Raw genomic sequence first — 20,847 nt, 5'->3', positions numbered from 1 at the left:
ACTTATGTATAATTCTATTTATTTATATTAATGCCTGTTTACTTGTTTGATGAGTGAACATATTGATGCTATCGATGTCTGTTTACTTGTTCTGATGACTGTCTCACTCCTTCTAGATCGTGAGCCCGTTGTGAGCAGGGACTGTCTCTATTGCTGAATTGTGCTTTCCTAGTGCTTAGTACAGTCTCACGTGAGCCAAGAACAATATTTGTGCTTTGGCACCAGGCTGTGTAGATTTGGAAACTCATCCTGAGAACTCCATTAAAAGGATTCTTTCTGACCCCCACCATTCCCGGAATCACTGGTGGCTCACACAGAATGACTAGCAAAAAAAAAAAAGCAACTCCCTTTCTTCCTTCCTTTATTCATTCATTCAATTGCATTTATTGAGCACTTACTATGTGCAGAGCACTGTACTGAGCACTGGAGAGAGTACAATGCCCCTAACGTGGATCCTAGTTACTAACAAACAAAGACCCAGCAGTTACATAAGACATCAACTGGGCTGGAGGCTGATGTAGACTTCATGGAGAGAGGAGAAAGAATTCTTGGGGCCTAGAGCTTTCTGGCTAGCTAGGTCTTGACCGCAGTAGGAATAATAATGATAATAATCGTAGTAAGCACTTAGCAAACCACAATTCTTATTGGCACCCCTCCTTCAGCCCCTCCATCTCCGATAATAATAATAATTCATAATTATGGTACTTAAGTGCTTACTATGTGCCAAACACTGTACTTAGTGCTGTGCTAGATACAAATTAATTAAGTTGGACACAGTCTCTATCCCTCATGGGCCTCATACTCTTAATCCCCATTTTACAGATGAGGTAGTTGAGGCTCAGAGAAGTTATGACTTACCCAAGGTAACATAGCATACATGTGGCAGAGTCATGATTAGAACCCATGTCCTGCTGATTCCCAGGCCCATGCTATATAATAATAATAATGGTATTTGTTAAGCGCTTACTAATGTGCCAAGCACTGTCTAAGTGCTGGTGGAGATACAAGGTAATCAGGTTGTCCCACATCGGGCTCAGTCTTAATCCCCATTTACAAAACTCCTTACTCTCGGCTTCAAGGCTCTCCATCACCTCGCCCCCTCCTACCTCACCTCCCTTCTCTCCTTCTACAGCCCAGACCACACCCTCCGCTCCTCTGCCACTAACCTCACTGTGCCTCATTCTCACTTGTCCCACTGTTGACCCCAGGTGCACATCCTTCACCTAGCCTGTAATGTCCTCCCTCCACACAACCGCCTACTGGACTCTCTTCCTCCCTTCAAAGCTCCAGGAGGCCTTCCCAGACTGAGCATGCATTTTCTTTTTCTCCTCCCCATTGCCCCCACCCTACCTCCTTCCCCTCCCCACAGCACTTGTATATATTTGTACAAATTTATTACTCTATTTATTTTACCTGTACATATTTACTATTGTATTTATTTTGTTAATGATGTGCATATAGCTATACTCCTATTTGTTCTGACGATTTTGACACCTGTCTACATGTTTTGTTTTGTTGTCTGTCTCCCGCTTCTAGCATGTGACCCCGCTGTTGGGTAGGGACCATCTCTATATGTTGCCAACTTTTACTTCCCAAGCGCTTAGTACAGTGCTCTGCACATAGTAAGCGCTCAATAAATACGATTGAATGAATGAATGAATGTGAGCCTGTTGTTGGGTAGGGACCGTCTCTATAAGTTGCCAACTTGTATTTCCCAAGGGCTTAGTACCATGCTCTGCACACAGTAAGTGCTCAATAAGTAAGATTGAATGAATGAATTTTTCAGATGAGGTAACTGAGGCACAGCGAAGTTAAATAACTTGCCCAAAGTCACACAGCTAACAAGTGATGGAGCCGGGATTAGAACCCACAACCTCTGACTCCCAGGCCCATGTTCTTTCCACTAAGCCATGCTGCTTCTAAGCGCAGGTGATTTTCAGAAGAGGTTCACAGTAAAGTAGATACCCATTGAGGTCAAGTTTGAAACTAGGTCCTGTGGAATACTAATACAGGTTGCCAAGGAAGGATAATCTATTGTTTATGTTGTCTGGTTAAGGTACACTTTGGCCTCGAGGCTGGAGGCTAAACTAGGTGGACCCTGTATCTGTTCTCCAGCCATGATTCTATGACATTTCCTTTCTGTAAGAGCAAATGTAAATGCCACTGAGAGGCTCCCGCAGAAGGAAAAAGACTCATCTACAAATGCACTCCAAATTTCTTTATAAATTGAATCCCGTTAATCCTCTGTAAATCTGGGCATTCTGGGTAAGGTTTGACTGGACTAACTCAGCCCAGCTACAATGTGCATTGCTCAACTGATTTGTGGACATCCTGGCTTGATCCTCATAGAATCTTTTTTATTTATGGTATTTGTTAGGCGCTTACTATTTGCCAAGCTCTGTTCTAGGCGCTAGAGTAGATATAGGTTAATCAGGTTAGACACAATCCCTGTCCCATATGGAGCTCACAGTCTTAATCCCATTTTACAGATCAGGGAACTGAGGTCCAGAGAAGAAAAGCAACTTACTCAAGGTCACACAGCAGACAAATGGCAGAGCCAGGTCTAGAACCTAAGTCCTTCATGACTCCCAGGCCCGTGCTATATCCACTAAGACATGCATGGGCCTGGGTGTCAGAGGATGTGGGTTTTAATCACTCTTTTGTCACCGACCTGCTGTGTGACCTTGGAGAAGTCACTTCACATCTCTGCACCTCATTTTCCTCATCTGTAAATTGGGAATTCAATACCTGTTTTTCCTCCCCCTTTGGACTGTGAGCCCCCAAACATCTTGCATCCAGCTCAGCACTTAACAGTCCTTAGCATATAGTAAGTGCTTAACATATACTATTAGTCATTATTGTGAAGAAATTCCTTGACCTACTACAGAGGGGAGTTTTTGTTCCCCCGGAACTGACGGACACCAAAATATGAGAAGGCAGCAACCTGCCATGAATATTTTCATCATCTGGGCAGTGCTACAGAAATCTTTGATTGGGTTAACTTCAGGAAAGTTAGAATTCCTGTGGTGAGCAAACCCATCCTGCAGCCTCCTGGGAATTACACTTAATCCAAGTGGGTCTCTGAATCTCATAGCTTCTTTTGATATTGGCTGCTCAGTGTGCCAGAAGAACCTTCTCCAGGTTCACCTGAGAACCAACCACATTGACTCATAAAAATCTGCTGCAAGGACAATTAGCATGTGACAAAAGTCATTCAAGAAAGAGATCATCATTTCAAGATGGGTCTTCCCTTTCATTCATTCAATCATATTGAGAGCGTACTGTGTGCAGAGCACTGCACTACATGTTTGGGAGAATACAAAATAACAATAAACAGGCATATTCCCTGCCCACGACAAGCTTACAGTCTAGAGAGGGAGACAGACAATAATATAAATGAATAAATTACAGGTACGGGCATAGGTGTTGTGAGACTGGGGGGGGAATGAATAAGGAGAGCAAGTTATGGTGATGCAGAAGGGAGAAGGAGAAGAAGAAAGAAGGGCTGAGGCCTAGTCACATTACAAACAAGCAATATGCACAAAAAGGGGGATCTCAGGCAGAAATCCACTCCCTTGAGCAAATAGGGACCTGCTAGAGACCAATGTGTAATGACACCACTAAAAATCCTATTATTTTAGTACAAGGGTGCCAGAAACAGGGTTGTTCTTACACCTTGCACATTTTACAGAAAAGGGGATCAAAATACACATAAGCATGTACTTTTCCCTTTTAAAAGGATACAGGGTATCAAAACCTTTTAGGAGAATATTAACACTTTCCAAGGAATGGTCATCTAATCTCTTTTTCCCTGAATAATAGTGCAGCAAAAGTTCAACAAGCAACTTGTGTCTGCAACACTTAAAATCCCAACCCCATTCCTCCCAAACCTGATGCTAGCCCTCAGATCCAGCCATACATTATCAACAACCACAAACCCCTATCTGAACCAATCGCTCATGCCTTTTCTCCCCTGGGCTTTGCCAAGCCTCCTGCCAATTCCAGGCAAGAACAATTAGGAATCTATGTAGAAAATCGCTTCATAAGTGTTTTTCCTCCATGTTCCATTCTATCCTAAGGAGTGTTATTGACTAGTGTTTACTTGATTTGTCTTCTGTGTGACCTTGGGCAGGTCACTGAACTTCTCTGTGCCTCAATTTCTTCAAATGCATGCAAAATCAGGATTCAATATCTGTTAGCCCTCCTACGTCGACTGTGAGTCTCATGTGGGACCTGTTTATCTTCTATTTCCCCCAGACCTTAGTTCAGTGCTTGTCACAGAGTAAGTGCTTAACAAATGCCACAATTATTATCAATTACTAGGGTGGAACCATTTGTCTCCTTGCGAGCTCTAACTTACTAATTCTAACTCCTCACTGCTAAAAGATAACCAAAGTCCTTATTTCAGCAAGTCTAAGTATTATATATTATATGTGACTACTATTTTTACTATAGTTGGATATCTTCCTTCAGTTTCCTTGAAGGAGATTCATATGGCTATAATTCCTCAAGAAACACAAATGGTAAGATCCTTGTGGCAGGGAGTATGCTTCTATATCTCAGAACTTCAATCAACTGATCAATAAATCGGTGTTATTTATTGTTTACTGTGGGCAGAACTCTGTGCCAAGTATGCAGTGTATTGCCTCTGGTAGGTGCTCAATCAATTGATCAATCTAATTTATTGGGTGCTTACTTTGTGCTGAGCACAGAATTAAGCACTTGGGAGAGTACAATACAACAGAGTTGGTAGATGTGTTCCCTTCCCACAAAGCGCTTACAGTCTATTCATACATTCATTCAAATGTATTTATTGAGTGCTTACAGTGCGTAGAGCACTGTAATATGCACTTGGGAGTGTACAATTTAGCAATATAACAGGCCCATTCCCTGCCCACAATGAGATTAGAGTCTAGAGGAGGAGACAGACATTAATATAAATAAACTGTAGATATATACATAACTCTAGAGAGGAGCTTACTGGTTTTTTTTTTTATCAATACCATTTCCACTACGGTGGTTGTGAACTCCAGAAAACTGGTGAGAGGACAGTGCGGAAGCTCAGAATTGTCAACTAATAGAAAAGACACGTTGGACTGGAACTTGTAGGAATGAATGATCTTAAACTATGTTACATAACAAACTAGACAAGTTCCGTTGAATGAAGTGATTTATAGAATATAGTGGCAAATTCAAATCCTCTCATTCTTCATAAATCAGTCAAAAGATCAGTTGTATTCATTGAGCATTTACTGTTTGCAGAGCACTAAGAGTTTGGGAGTGTACAATACAAGAGAGTTAGTAGATACATTCCCTACCCACAATGAGCTCACAGTCTGGAGAGGAAGACAAACATTTCATTTAAATGAATAAATTGTGACTCTCTACATAAGTTCTGTACTGAGACTTTGAATCATATGTGGGACTGGGATTGTTCCCAACCCAGCGATCTTGTATCTACCCCAGTGTTTAGTATAGTGCCTGGCACACAGTAAGTGTTTAATAAGTACCACACTCATTATCACCATTATTATTGTTATTATTAGGTCAGGGTTTAGACGATGATTTGTATCTTGGGCAGCAAATTGCACTCATCTCTATGGATTCACCTGCTTTTTATCTTTTGAGATTGATGTGAGATTATTATGACTGCAAAGATAATTATGGATTGTCAAAATATGGTGACACAAGGAAGGCTATTTTCCCCCTGTGCTGGAGGTGAATATGCTTTTCCTCCCAGTGCAGCCTGAGGATGAATGAATCTTTGCCACTGTAACCTCCATACTTGGCGATACCATACATTCTCCCTAGTATTCACATTTGATGCCACTGTCCTGGAACTCCTATTGCATCTGGAGTGAAGTTCCACATCACCTTGTTCCCAAGAATGAGAAATCACTCCCATTTTGCATTCACATGTGACTCAGGGGAGTGAATCAGATTTTCCCAATGTCTAAGGAACTACCCTTGATTTCTTTAGAAGCTGAATTAACCTTCTAAGTTCTCCTGGAGCAAAAACCTCTAAATGGTACTCTGAGTGAACTGAAACTATGAAAACAGCTTCTCAAGCCTGAATTTCACCCAAAGAGAAGCGCAGGGGCTGGGAGAAATTGTTTTTCAACTCTACTTCATGGCAAGATTTTAAAGCACAGTGAATGGGGATCAATCTCACTTTCTAGCTATTAGCTAGTTTCAACTAGACACATAAGAGCTTGTCTGAAGCCTAGGACTTCAGGGATGTCAGCCGATTGTGAGCCGGCTGTTTTCCTGATTGCTCCACATTTTAGCTTCGGCCATTAGAGAATGATAAATCACATAATCTTAGAGGTGGAGGGAACTTCGAACCTGCACCAGAAAATAATTTGCTAACTAATCAGCTGATTCATCCCATACAAGTTGGATGAACTTTTTGGAGAGTACAGGAGGATTTGGGGTGCTACGTACTGTTCCCAGGCAGCTTCTGAGTGTCTTGGTACCAATTTGATTTCAGAATCTGTAAAACTTGGATAAGGAATACTCCCCCATTTGCATTTAAACAGATGCTGGCCATGTCTGAAAATCCAATTATGAGTTTGATTTTTGAAGCAAAACCGTAAGCGAAGTGACATCTAGTAATTATCTGTATCCAACGGAGCTCATGGAAGGTATTCTTCTAATTCCAAAATAAAAATAATAAGTCATTGAATACTAACATCTAGAGATCTACCATTTATTCAGTTCCTTTAATCAGACTTTTTTTTTAATGGTACTAAGCACCGGGGTTGATATGAGCTAATCAGGTTTTGCATAGTCCCTGTCCTACACACAGTCTTAATCCCAATTTTACAGCTGAGACAAGCTGAGGCACAGAGAAGTGAAGTGGATAGTCCAAGGTCACACATTAGAGAAGTGGTGGAGCTGAGATTAGAACCCAGGTCCTTCTAACTCCCAGGTCCATGGTTCTTCCACTAGGTCACACTGCTTCTCAATTCAGTTTAGTTAGACCAGGTTGTGCATATCCTGTTTTGGGTGGGGTTATCGTTTGCTAGACTGAAATAGAATTGAAGGTAAATTTGACCCTTTAGAAGGTGCTTCAGGAACAAGAGAAAGAAATTCAAGAGGGAATCAAGGAAGGTAACACACTTAAAGAAAGAGCTTGGACCAATAATCAAGTCTCACATGGGGCTCACAGTCAGAGGAGAGAGAACAGGTGTTGCAGATGCACAGAGAAGATCACAATAACTAAATGTGCAGTACTGAGATTAGAACCCAGGTTCCTTGTATCCAAGACCCATGCCCTTTGCACTTCGATATGCTGCGACCTATAATGAATATTCTTCTTTGGCTTGGGGGCTTGGCTTAGGAATCCACTTGTTGATGTATTAGTTTAAGAGTTGTGGTCCCCTCCTGTTTTTTTTGGGCTGAGTATCAGCGGGTTAAATGTACGAGTAGAGAAGGAGAGCAGCTTGTCCACATCACCTGAGTGGCTTGACGTGGCCAGAGAATACATGAGAATAGTAGATCCAAAGATCAAGGTGATGACAATGAGGTAGGAGGAGCAGGTGGGCCAGGCTTTGTGCTTTCCCATGGCCTGAAAGAAGGAGAGATGATTTTGACATAGTACCGGAGTATCAACAGGAAAGGAACCTTTGCAATCAGCATAGTCACATCTTATGGCAGATGCTTATTGGGGAAGGTGTCCACATAGGTCAGCTTCAGTACTGGTGCAAGTCACAGAAAAAAAATGGTCACTTTTATTCAAATCACAAAGGGCTGTGTGGAAACTCAATGTATTTACTCTATCTGGACTGGGAGGGCCCTTTCATGTAGCAGCCACCAGCTGGACACACACTTTGTAGTTCATGATAGGTGGGTAACTCAGGGTTTTACATATGGCCACATAACAAGAACATTCTCATAGCCTAGTGGAGGGAGTGTGGGCCTGGGAGTTTGAAGGACTTGGGTTCTAATCCCAGCTCTGCAACTCGTCTGCTTGTGTGATCTTGGGCTGGGTATTTCACTTCTAGAGATCTGAGTTCTTATGTCTGAAGCCCGTTGTTGGGTAGGGATTGTCTCTATTTTTTGCTGAATTGTACTTTCCAAGTGCTTAGTACAGTGCTCTGCACACAGTAAGCACTCAATAAATATGACTGAATGAAGTAATTAATGATTGAATGAAAAAGATGGTGATGAAAGCTCAATGTGGGACATTAATTGTGTCTGACCTGATTAGTTTGTATCTACTACTATGCTTAGTACAGTGCCTGGAACATAGTAAATGCTTACTATGACACAGAAATTTAATATACCATCACTGCCAGGAGAACACAGTCTGTAGCACCTAGAAAAATCAAAGTATACAGCAAAGAAGCACAAACAGGGAAAGCAACAGTTCTGTCCTTTGTCCAGAGGTCCAGCAGCATTCTGGGTAGAGTAACTGGGTAACAGATTTCTAATTGTTAACCTCCTGCTGTACTGTCACTCGCCCTGCTGACCTCACCACGCACTTTCAATGCCCTTGCTCCCAACTGCCATTCCCATTCCTCACCTTCCCCTTCCCCTCTCCCACCCAGCTTTTTCCCTCCCTCTCCCCCACCAAGAACACTCTCCCTCACCCCTTACCAAGGAACCCTCTGTACCAGCGCCAGTCCTCCACTCCTACCTCCCAGCCCCCTCCCTCCACTTCTCCCCGACCCCACCCCATCCCAGTTCTCCTTTCCCATCGCCACCCCTCTTCCCACTCTCCCCGCCTAGGCCCCCGCCAACTCAACCCAATCCAAACCCTCCCCACCCAGCGCAACCTTCCCCCTCCCTCCCTTCCCTCGACAGCTGCTGCCAAGTGTGGCCTCTGGAACCCCCGCTCCGTTTTAAGTAAGATCCCTTTCATCCTGGACCTATTCCTTTCCAGCTCTCTACTTCTCCTCGCCCTAACTGAAACATGGTTGTCTCCGGACGACCCGGTCTCTTCTGCTGCTATCTCCAGTGGAGGCCTCTTCTTCTCCCACTCCCCTAGACTCACCGGAGAAGGAGGAGGTGTCAGTTTCCTTCTCGCCCCCCAATGTTGCTTTCGCACTATCCCTCCTCCCCCTTACCTTACCTTCCCTTCCTTTGAAGCCCACATTATTCGCCTCTACCACTCCTTCCAGATTATTGTAGCCGTCATCTACCGCCCCCCCCCCGGCCCCACCTCCAACTTCTTTAACGGATTTTGACCCCTTCCTCACCTTCCTTCTCTCCTTTTCCATGCTCACTCTGATTCTCGGAGACTTCAACATCCACATGGATATCCCTGATGACTCCTCTACCGCCCGCCTTCTATCTCTCCTTGACTCTACCAACCTCTTTCTCCACCTCACCTCACCCACTCACCAACTTGGTCATATTCGTGACCTCATCATCTCCTATCGCTGCACTGTGTCCACCCTCACCAACTCTGAATTCCCTCTCTCTGATCATAATCTTCTCACCTGCCTACTCACTCACACTCCTTTCCCCTGTAAATCCATATTACTCCCTCACAGAGATCTCCGCTCTCTTGACCCAATCCATCTTTCTGAGTGTCTCACAACCCACCTCGCCTCCCTCTCCTCTCTACCCAGTCTTGATGATCAGACTACTGCTCTCAACTCGACCCTTTCTACTCAGCTAGACTCACTCGCTCCCCTTTCCCTTCGCCACTCTCATACCACTAACCCACAGCCCTGGATCACTGCCACTGTCTGCCTCCTTCGCTCTTATGTTCGAGCTGCCGAATGATGATGGCAAAAGTCTAAACATCATGCCAACCTCGTTCACTTCAAGTTTATCATTTCCTGCCTAAAATCAGCCCTCTCCTCTGCCAGACAAAACTATTTCTCCTCCCTTATTGACACTCATGTCCATCATCCCCGCCAGCTCTTCCGTACATTTAACTCCCTTCTCAGGTTCCCGGTTCCTCCCCCTCCTCCTTCCCTCACCCCCAACGATCTGGCCTGCTACTTCATTAACAAAATGAAATCCATCAGGTCCGGCCTCCCCAAAGTCACCCCCACCTTCTCCAACCCCCCGGCTCTCAACACTCTCTGCTACTCTCCCATCCTTACCAGCAGTATCCTCAGAGGAGCTCTCCTCCCTCCTCTCAAGTGCTACTCCGGCCACCTGTGCTTCTGACCCCATTCCCTCTCATCTCATGAAATCTCTTGCTCCATCCCTTCTCCCCTCCTTAACTTCCATCTTTAACCGATCACTCTCCACTGGTTCCTTCCCCTCTGTCTTCAAACATGCCCATGTCTCTCCCATCCAAAAAAAACCCTCTCTTGACCCCACCTCACCTTCTAGTTATTGCCACGTATCCCTCCTACCATTCCTTTCCAAACTCCTTGAATGAGTTGTCTACACACGCTGCCTCGATTCCTCAACACCTACTCTCTCCTAGACCCCCTCCAGTCTGGCTTCTGCCCCCTACATTCCATGGAAACTGCCCTCTCAAAGGTCACCAATGACCTCCTGCTTGCCAAATCCAACGGCTCATACTCTATCCTAATCCTCCTCGACCTCTCAGCTGCCTTCGACACTGTGGACCACCCCCTTCTCCTCAACACGCTATCTGACCTTGGCTTCACAGACTCTGTCCTCTCCTGGTTCTCCTCTTATCTCCCCGGTCGTTCATTCTCAGTCTCTTTTGCAGGCTCCTCCTCCCCCTCCCATCCTCTTACTGTGGGGGTTCCCCAAGGTTCAATGCTTGGTCCCCTTCTGTTCTCGATCTACACTCACTCCCTTGGTGACCTCATTCGCTCCCACGGCTTCAACTATCATCTCTATGCTGATGACACCCAGATCTACATCTCTGCCCCTGCTCTCTCCCCCTCTCTCCAGGCTCTCATCTCCTCCTGCCTTCAGGACATCTCCATCTGGATGTCTTCCCACCACCTTACACTTAACATGTCCAAGACTGAACTCCTTGTCTTCCCTCCCAATCCCTGCCCTCTCCCTGACTTTCCCATCACTGTTGACGGCACTACCATCCTTCCCATCTCACAAGCCCGCAAACTTGGTGTCATCCTCGACTCCACTCTCTCATTCACCCCTCACATCCAAGTCGTCACCAAAACCTGCCAGTCTCAGCTCCGCAACATTGCCAAGATCCACCCTTTCCTCTCCATCCAAACCTCTACCCTGCTCATTCAAGCTCTCATCCTATCACGTCTGGACTACTGTACCAGCCTTCTCTCTGATCTCCCATCCTCGTGTCTCTCCCCACTTCAATCCGTACTTCATGCTGCTGCCCGGATTGTCTTTGTCCAGAAACGCTCTGGGCATATTACTCCCCTCCTCAAAAATCTCCAGTGGCTACCAATCAATCTGAGCATCAGGCAGAAACTCCTCACCCTCAGCTTCAAGGCTGTCCATCACCTCGCCCCCTCCTTCCTCACCTCCCTTCTCTCCTTCTACAGCCCACCCCACACCCTCCACTCCTCTGCCACTAATCTCCTCACCGTGCCTCATTCTCACCTGTCCCGCCATCGACCCCCGGCCCACGTCATTCCCCGGGCCTGGAATGCCCTCCCTCTGCCCATCCGCCAAGCTAGCTCTCTTCCTCTCTTCATGGCCCTACTGAGAGCTCACCTCCTCCAAGAGGCCTTCCCAGACTGAACCCCTTCCTTCCTCTCCCCCTCGTTCCCCTCTCCATCCCCCTCATCTTACCTCCTTCCCTTCCCCACAGCACCTGTATATATGTATATATGTTTGTACATATTTATTACCCTATTTATTGATTGATTGATTTTACTTGTACATATCTATTCTATCTATTTTATTTTGTTAGTATGTTTGGTTTTGTTCTCTGTCTCACCCTTTTAGACTGTGATCCCACTGTTGGGTAGGGACAGTCTCTATATGTTGCCAACTTGTACTTCCCAAGTGCCTTTGTACAGTGCTCTGCACACAGTAAGCGCTCAATAAATACGATTGATTGATTGATTGATTGATTGATAAGGAAAGGTATATGGGGATGTGGTGTTTGATTGGCCTTGGTTGTATTTCTGTCATAATAGTCATGTAAGTGACCAAGAATAACCGAAAAAGATGGCCCTGCAATTTGGGGACACTGGGAAAATCCTCATGAGAACAAATTCCATAACTTTGGTATGATTTCCCATCAACATAATAATAATAAAATTATGGTATTTGTTATGTGTTCACTATGTGCCAATCACTATTCTATGTGCTGAGGTAGTTACAAAATAATTGGGTTGGACACAGTCCCTTGTTCCACAAATTGCTCACAGGCTCAATCTCCATTTTACTGATGAGAGAACTAAGGCACAGCGAAATGAAGTGACTTGCCCAAGGTCACACAGCAGAGAAGTTGTATAGTCATGACCTCTGACTCCCAAGCCCATTCTCTATCTGTATTTTGTCTGCAAAATGGAATAGTCCAAGGTTGGTACTTTGGAAAAGAATGCTTGAATTGAGAATCAATGAGAACATAGATTTTCTTAATTCTATACTATTAGCCCTTAATGCATTTCTTATACTTTTTACCCCCAATTCAAGGTTTCTGTCATTAAATTTATTAATAAATGTCATGTAACGTACATATTCTTCAAGTCATCTTGGTTCATTGGAACGGTTTTACATGCCCCTGTAACAGTCATCCACTCCATCTTTTCCAAGATTTATGCAAATCCCCTTAGAATATTTAAGTTATTTCCACACAAATTCTATGTCAGTATTTATCCACACGTTCCCCAGAACATGGGTAAAAGTTTGTAAGCTCATTATGGGCAGGGAACTATTCTGCTAAGTCTGTTGTATTGTACTCTTCCCAGCACTTATCACAGTGCTCTGCACATAGTAAGGGCTCTATAAATACAAAGATTGATGTTACCTTAGTAACTTAGTAGGTGTTGAGTTTCATGTTCGACAAGAATTAGTGCCTGATTTTTATTAACACCTGTCTCCCCCTCTATTCTGCATGTTCGTTGTGGGCAGAGAATATGTTCACCAATTCTCCCATATGGTTAGCACCGTGGTCTGCACACAGTCAGTGCTCAATAAATAACACTGGTGGTGATGAGTTGGTCTACTTCAGTGCCTCCTTAATCTTAGTTTATGCTTTGACATACACCAATTGAATGCCATAATCAGTATCCATAGAGGTTGTCTGAAATAACTCCATGAAAACTTCCCCAGTGAAGCAATACTTAAAGCAGTGCAGTTGATGAGTGTTGATAATGAGGATCTTAGATGCCATATTCATATTGGCCAAATCATATACACTTTAAGCTCCTTATAATAACAATAATAATAAAAAATAATGATGATGATGCTATTTGCTAAGCACTTACTATGTGCAAAGCATAGTTTTAAGCACTGGGGGAATATAAGGTGATCAGGTTGTCCCACGAGGGGCTCACAATCTTAATCCCCATTGTACAGATGAGGTAACTGAGGCACAGAGAAGTGAAGTGACTTGCCCAAAGTCACACTGCTGACAAGTGGCAGAGCCGGTATTACAACCCACGACCTCTGACTTCCTAGTCCGGGCTCTTTCCACCAAGCCACACTGCTTCTATAGTTAGGGAATGTTCCTACCACCTCTGTTAAATTGTACTCTCCCAAGTGCTTAGTACTCTGCTTCGCAGAAATTAAGCACTCCATAAATATGATTGAGATTAATAATAAGAATTATAGTGAAAGCTCTCTTCTAGACCGTTGCTCCCCGGGGTTTCGGGGGCAACTCTAGGGTTCTTACCCTCTCCGGGTCTTCGGATGACTCCGGACACGGCCCGCACATTCATACCAGGAAGAGTCAGCCAGAGGTTCAAAGCTTGGTTGCCGTTTATTTGCTATCAGCGGTTACATGGTTGAAAGAGAGAGAGAGAGAGAGAGAGAGAGAAAGAGAGAGAGAGAGAGAGGCGAGATAGAGAGAGGAAGAGAGCACGCGCCCTCCCTTGTCTTGTTCGTCTCTTATACCCTCCGTTGCCCGGGGGCAGGGTTTTCTCAGGGGATGGCGTATCGAGGCTTTGCCATGTAGCACACACCGCCCTCCAGCCACTAGCCTAACAGCAGCTCTGTCCAGTCACGAAGCGTTTGCTCTGGCTCGCCCCCAGCCACCCGTTGCCAACCATCGCTGGCTGCGGATATGGCCTTGAGGTTGCCTCCGAGCCTTGCAGGTGCAAGCTTGTTTTTCTTGCCCTGGTCTCTTTATCTCCTGTTGTTGAGTCTGTTTGGCCTTGAGCCGTTGGGTACGGTTTGTGTGCACATACTGCCTGTCTCATCGCCTTCCCCCGCTCCCTACACTAGACTGTGAGCCCGTTGTTAGGTAGGGACCGTCTCTATATGTTGCCAACTTGTACTTCCCAAGAGCTTAGTACAGCGCTCAATAAATACGATTGAATGAATGAATGAATGAAAGTGGTATTTAACCACTTATTATGTGCCAGGCACTGTACTTAGTGGGGCAGATAGAAGATAATCATGTCAGACACAGTCCCTGTTGCACATGGGGCTCTCAGTCTGTCAGAGGGAGGATTATTGAACCCCCATTTTACAGATTCATTCACTCATTCATTCAATCATATTTATTGAGTGCTTACTGTGTGCAGAACACTGTACTAAGCACTTGGGAAGTACAAGTTGGCAACATATAGAGACAGCCCCTACCCAACAACGGGCTCACAGTCTAGAAGGGGGAGACAGACAACAAAACAAAACATGTGGACAGGTATCAAATCATCAGAATAAATAGAAATAAAGTTATATGCACATCATTAAAAAATAAATAGAATAGTAAATATGTTACAAGATAAATGAATATAATAATAAATCTGTACAATCATATATACAGGTGCTGTGGGAAGGGGAAGGAGTTAGGGCAGGGGGGATGGGGAGGAGGAGACAAAAAGGGGGCTCAGTCTGGGAAGGCCTCCTGGAGGAGGTGAGCTCTCAGTAGGGCTTTGAAGGAAGGAAGAGAGCTAGCTTCGCAGATGTGTGGAGGGAGGGCATTCCAGGCCAGGGGGAGGACGTGGGCCGGGTGTCGATGGCGGGACAGGCAAGAACGAGGCACAGTGAGGAGGTTAGTGGCAGAGGAGCAGAGGGTGCAGGCTGGGCTGTAGAAGGAGAGAATGGAGGTGAGGTAGGAGGGGGCGAGGTGATGGAGAGCCTTGAAGCCGAAAGTGAGGAGTTTTTGCTTGATGCTTAGGTTGACTGGCAGCCACTGGAGATTTTTGAGGAGATGAGGTAACTTACGCACTGAGACGTTGTGACTCGTCCAAGGCAACACTGAAGACGAGTGGCTGCATGAGGATTAGAACCCAGATCCTCTGACTACCAGCCTTGGGCTCTTTCCGTTAGACCATGCAACTTCCTGTGGCCCTTGGCTTCTGCTGTTGCTCCTGAAACACTTTTTGTCACATCTTGCGGTTCAGACTGCTTTCATTGTTTTCGGTCTTCCTTGGGTTCAGCACAGTTCACACCCCTGCTTCTTCAAAAGGGCAAAGGCCTCCGGTTTGTACTCTGCATTCTACATGTGGGGACCAGAGCAGCTTGACTCTTGACTTTTCTCTCTGTGGTCAGTATGCATTCAACATCTTTTCACATCATGTAGCGCTTAATATAAGCTCTCAGTACACTACTCTGCACATAGTAAGCACTTAATAAATGTGATTGAATGGTTGAATGAGTGAATCACACCTCATCCTGATAATCTCACCTCTCAGTCCAGTAAAATGAGGAATATCCAAGCACATCAACTGCCTTCTCAAAGTAACCTAAAAAACTTCATGAATGCTCAGAATATCAATTGATTAGAGGATGGGTGCTGTAACAGTGATCATGTATTTCCTCCTAAGATAATTGCTCGGCCCTCCAATTTGTCGTTATTATAACTCTTTATTTAGAAGAATCATTAATCATCATTAATATTCATTGTGCTGGTAATCAGTTGTATTTATTGAGCATTTACTGTGTGCGGAGCACTGTACTAAGTGCTTGGGAGAGTCCAATATAACAATGTGAAAGAGTTGGTAGCTACATTCCCAGCCCACAGTGAGTTTACAGTCTAGTGGGGAGAGAGACATTAATATAAATAAATGAATAAATCACAGATATGTACATAATGGCTGTGGGGCTGAGGGTCAGGGAGGGATTTATAGTGCTTTCTTAGGTGACTATGATTTACATAGGGGGATCTTCAAATTGCAATTCTACCTATTTAGACAGTACCTCAGAGAGGGGAGAAACAGGCTAAACTTCATGGTGACATAAAACTACACGAGGTAAATCTAAAGAAGAGAAGCTAATCAAATGGACCCATGGAGATGTATAAAAGAGGATTAGGACTAGCCATTATTCAGTTTTTACATTTTTCCTTTCCCATGCATGCAATCTTCAAAACTCTCAAACACAAGTAACAGCTGTTAGAACGTAGAACTGTTTGATACCTCGATTCTCCCAGAGTTCAAGGTGGCTCATTGGAATGAGGTGGGATGCAACACCTGAAATAGTTTACAACTTTAGAGAAGTAGTATAGCCTAGTGAAAAGAGCAGAGGCCTCAGAATCAGAGGACTGGTGTCCTAATCCCGGCTCTGCTATATGCCTGCCATGTGACCCTGGGTAAATCAGCATGGCAAGAAGCAGCATGGTGTAGTCGATAGAGCACAGGCCTGGGAGTCAGAAGGTCATGGGTTCTAATCCTAACTCAGCCACTTGTCAGCCATATGACCTAGGGAAAGTAACTTCACTGTGCCTCAGTTATCTCTTTTTAAAAATGGGGATTGATACTGTGAACCCCACATGGGACAGAGACTGTATCCAACATGATTTTCTTGTATCCACACAGCTGATAAGTGCTGGAGTCAGGATTAGAACCGACGGCCTCTGTCTCCCAAGCCCGTGCTCTTTCTGCTAAGCTGTGCTGCTTCTCTACTAACACCTACATTGGTCAGTTAGCAAATTATAAACATGTAGGCCTGAAGGGGAGGGCATCATAGAGAGACTATAGACCAAAAATTCAGAGAGATCATGAATGTAAGAATGAAAACACAAGCTAGTTGCTCAAGAGATTGAACCTTGCTTGTGACCATGTAGCAGGTTGATTGGAAAATGAGTGACACTGATAGGCAATCAAGTTTGCCTGTGTCCAACCTATCTTGTATTTTCCCTATCACTTAGTACGGTTCCTGGCACATAAGTAATGCATAACATATACTATAAAAAAAATATCAGAAAATCTCTTTATAATCAAATCACATTAATAAGGGTCCAAGTGTCTAGTCATTGTTAAATTGTTAAAGGTGGATTGAGTAGTAGGCTTTCAAATTATCATCAGTGGCAACATTCACATTCTTGTCAACATTAACCCCATGTTGCAACCTCAGAAATCTGAAGCAGTAACTCCCCATATTTCATTACAGGATTGCCTCCTCTCAGTTTAGTGTTGCCAGTTATTTTGAATTATCTGCGCAGCTGCTTGACACCACATGCATGGATGGTATAGAATTGACTAATTTTCTTTTTTAGATCAAACCTGAAGTTATGGGGGGAAAGCACCAAACAATCAAATTTAATTAGCATTTTCTGTGTGCAGAGCACTGTACTAAACACTTCAGGGGGGAACAATATAACAGTATAACAGACAAATTGCCCAACATGAGCTCCACGTTTGAGTAACTGGTGCCCAACCAGTTTTGGTTGGCAACACAGACTAACGTTGGCATCAGGGATTATGACTAGCCAATGGAATCATGATTGCTGTATTCCATGTTTAGATGTATTAACATCTTCAGGTTACAGAATTAAATCCACTGGGAGGAATTTAAAAGCAGAATAAACTAGGAATACGTTTCACTGGCCTAGAGGGGAGATTGGTTCTGGTGAAAAAGAAACACGGATTTCAGGGTTTAACTTTTGCACAGTGAGAGGTATAATTTCTTATGCCTTGGGAAGCAACACTGCTCATTAGAAGCCCACACTGAAACCTTTGAAAGGCTAAATGTGATGTTAATTAGGGGGAGTAGCATGGCATAATGGATAGAGCATGGACCTGGGAGTAAGAAGGTCATGGGTTCTATTCCCAGCTCTGCCACTTGTCTCCTGTTTCACTTTAGGCAAGTCACTTCACTTCTCTGTGCCTCAGTTGCCTCATCTGTAAAATGGGGAATAAGACTATGAGCCCTATAATAATAATAATGTAATAATTATAATTGTCTACCTATGGATTCCAGTCCTGCAGCCATTTTAATCCGAGTATTACTGGTGATTTCCATATCTGTTTTGCCTGTAAAAATTAAAATCCCCAAATCAATCAGTGGTTTTTATTGAGCACATACTCTGTGCAGAGCCCTGTACTGAGCACTCAGGGGAAAGAACAAATCAATAAAATTGGTAGAAATGATTCCTGCCCACAAGGAGCTTGCAATCTATAGGAAAGTCAAAGTCCTCCCTTAATCAACTAAAGGAAAGTTCAGTAGTGAATGAACAGCTAGTATAAAATGTAATATTCAGAAATCTACAATGCTTAACAAACTCTGAGCAATTTTTATTTCACCCAGTCACCAAACATTTAAACACAGATGTGAAAATAGCATCAGAAACAATTCTATCAAGGATTTAGCTTTATAATTTACAGGGTTCATCTAACATGAATACAATGAGGAATCCCAACAGTTATTTACCTGTCTTAAATTCAGGCAACAATTCAGATTATGTTTTTCTTTTAGGTGAGCAGACTTTGAAGGCAAGACTTTTGAAAAATCCAAATCCCTAAAAGTTCAGGCAAACACTGTTTATGCTTAACTCCCAATGTGCACAATTAAAAATTCAATGATTTTACAACATCTTTCAAGTGTAAAAAAATCAAGCATCTCAAGGTCATGATTTATCCTAATGAAGCCTTCCATATTTCTATAAAGAAAGGTAAACAAAAGAATAATGATCTATCCCATTGCTCCCTTTGTTGTAAGCAATGTCCTGGGGACCACATCTCAGGGGTCACCCCAAAATTTCAAAGAGGTCTTATCATCCAGAACATCAGCCTTTCAAATCAACCGAGGGAGAACAATCTACTTCAAGAGGCAGGTAATTTTCTCAATAAAGCGTTCACCATGTGTTAGTAAATAGTGGAGAAAGGACACCTGTCTAGAAAATGGTAGATCTGACTTCTAATCCTAGACCTCTCACTTCCCATTTTTCATCTTTCCTAGTTTTTGAAGTCTTGCATCTCTCAAGAAGGTTGGGAAGGTGGATGAGACAATACTTTTAAGTTCCTCTAGACTGTAAGCACCTTATGGGCAGGAGACATGCCTTCCAAGTCTGTTATATTTTACTCTCCCAAGTGCTTAGTGCTTAGTATAGCTCTCTGCATACAGTAAGTGCTCAATAAATATGATTGATTAGCAGCAGTGTTTGATGAGTTCCAACTCAGAGCAATGCCCTCTTCTAGGCACTGTATGTTGAATAACAAAGGAGGGATAAAATGTGGTTCTTTCCTTACAGGAGTTTGCAATCTAATAGAGGAGATAGATCCACTAGACAAGGATTAACGTCTTATAACACTAGATAGGTGAACTAGGTGTTTAAAATTACATATACAACTAACAGAAATACACATGTTGAGTGGACAGTGAGGGGAGGGGTATTATGTGAAGGGCTCATGAGGGGTTGGAATTTGTAGGGCTTGAATAAGTGGTGGAAATCTGGTTTCGGGAAAAAAATAAAGTGGGAAGGATTGGAACAGTGTACAGGCTTCCTTGGGTTGGGTAGAGAGAATGACCTAGGAAGAAGACAGTTGCCAGAGAGCTGTGAAGTCCAAAAGGAAAGGATTTTTCTTGAAAATCATTGACGTGTTCCTGCTGACTTACAGCGATTCATTCATTCATTGAATCATATTTATTGAGCGTTCACTCTGTTTAGAGCACTGTACTAAGCGATTGCAAAGTACAATTCGGCAACAGAGACAATCCCTACCCAACAACAGACTCACAGTCTAGAAGCAATGGAGTGCCACCATCCAATGTGTTGAAGGGAAGAGATTTTCTTTACTGTATAATATGTGATTGGACTGGGGACAGAGGGACAATAGGGGACGATTAATAAAGTTATTAAAATGATCTAGAGAAGCAGCGTGGCTCAGTGGCAAGAGCCCGGGTTTAGGAGCCAGAGGTCCTGTGTTCTAATCTCAGCTCTGCCACTTATTGGCTGCGTGACTTTGGAAAAGTCACATCACTTCTCTGTGCTTCAGTTCCCTCATCTGTAAAATGGGGATTAAGATTGTGAGCCCCATGTGGGACAAGCTGATCACCAGAGCTTAGAACAGTGCTTTGCACATAGTAAGTGCTTAACTAATGTCATCATTATTATTGTCTAGTAATTACATCATAAGGGCTCTTTCTAGGGCAAAGTGATGGCGAGAAGGAGGCAGTTATATGGAAATATTCTTTCTGAACCTATTTTATGCCCAATAAAATAAACTATTCTTCATGGCATGTGAACAGAAAGTATCCTAATAATTTTGCGAACTCCTTCATTTTGGAGGGACAGATAAAACTACCCACGGCTTTTAGTTTAGCTAGACTACCGCACAGTTGACCACGTGATTAGTGGTCTCATATTTCAGACCCATATAAACAGCTAAACTGATTCTAGAAAACAGAACTGATCCTTACACACTATACGGTTGCCATGAGAAGGAGTCTCAAGATACATTTCGGCTTTTGTTTTATTCTTCTCTTTCACTTCACTAAAGTTATTCAAAAATGAAATCCTACATTAAAAAAATCAAGACAACAATAAACCTTAGTTATGGAAAGAATAAGGCTCTGGGCAGTTTAAATAATTTTCTTGGTTCCCTGATTTTGAACTATTCCTCCTCTCCCCAAAATCCTGTT

The sequence above is a fragment of the Tachyglossus aculeatus genome, chromosome 3 (genome assembly GCF_015852505.1).
Source record: "Tachyglossus aculeatus isolate mTacAcu1 chromosome 3, mTacAcu1.pri, whole genome shotgun sequence".
In the NCBI taxonomy this organism is placed as follows: domain Eukaryota; kingdom Metazoa; phylum Chordata; class Mammalia; order Monotremata; family Tachyglossidae; genus Tachyglossus; species Tachyglossus aculeatus.
Note: the sequence above shows the minus strand (reverse complement) of the source record.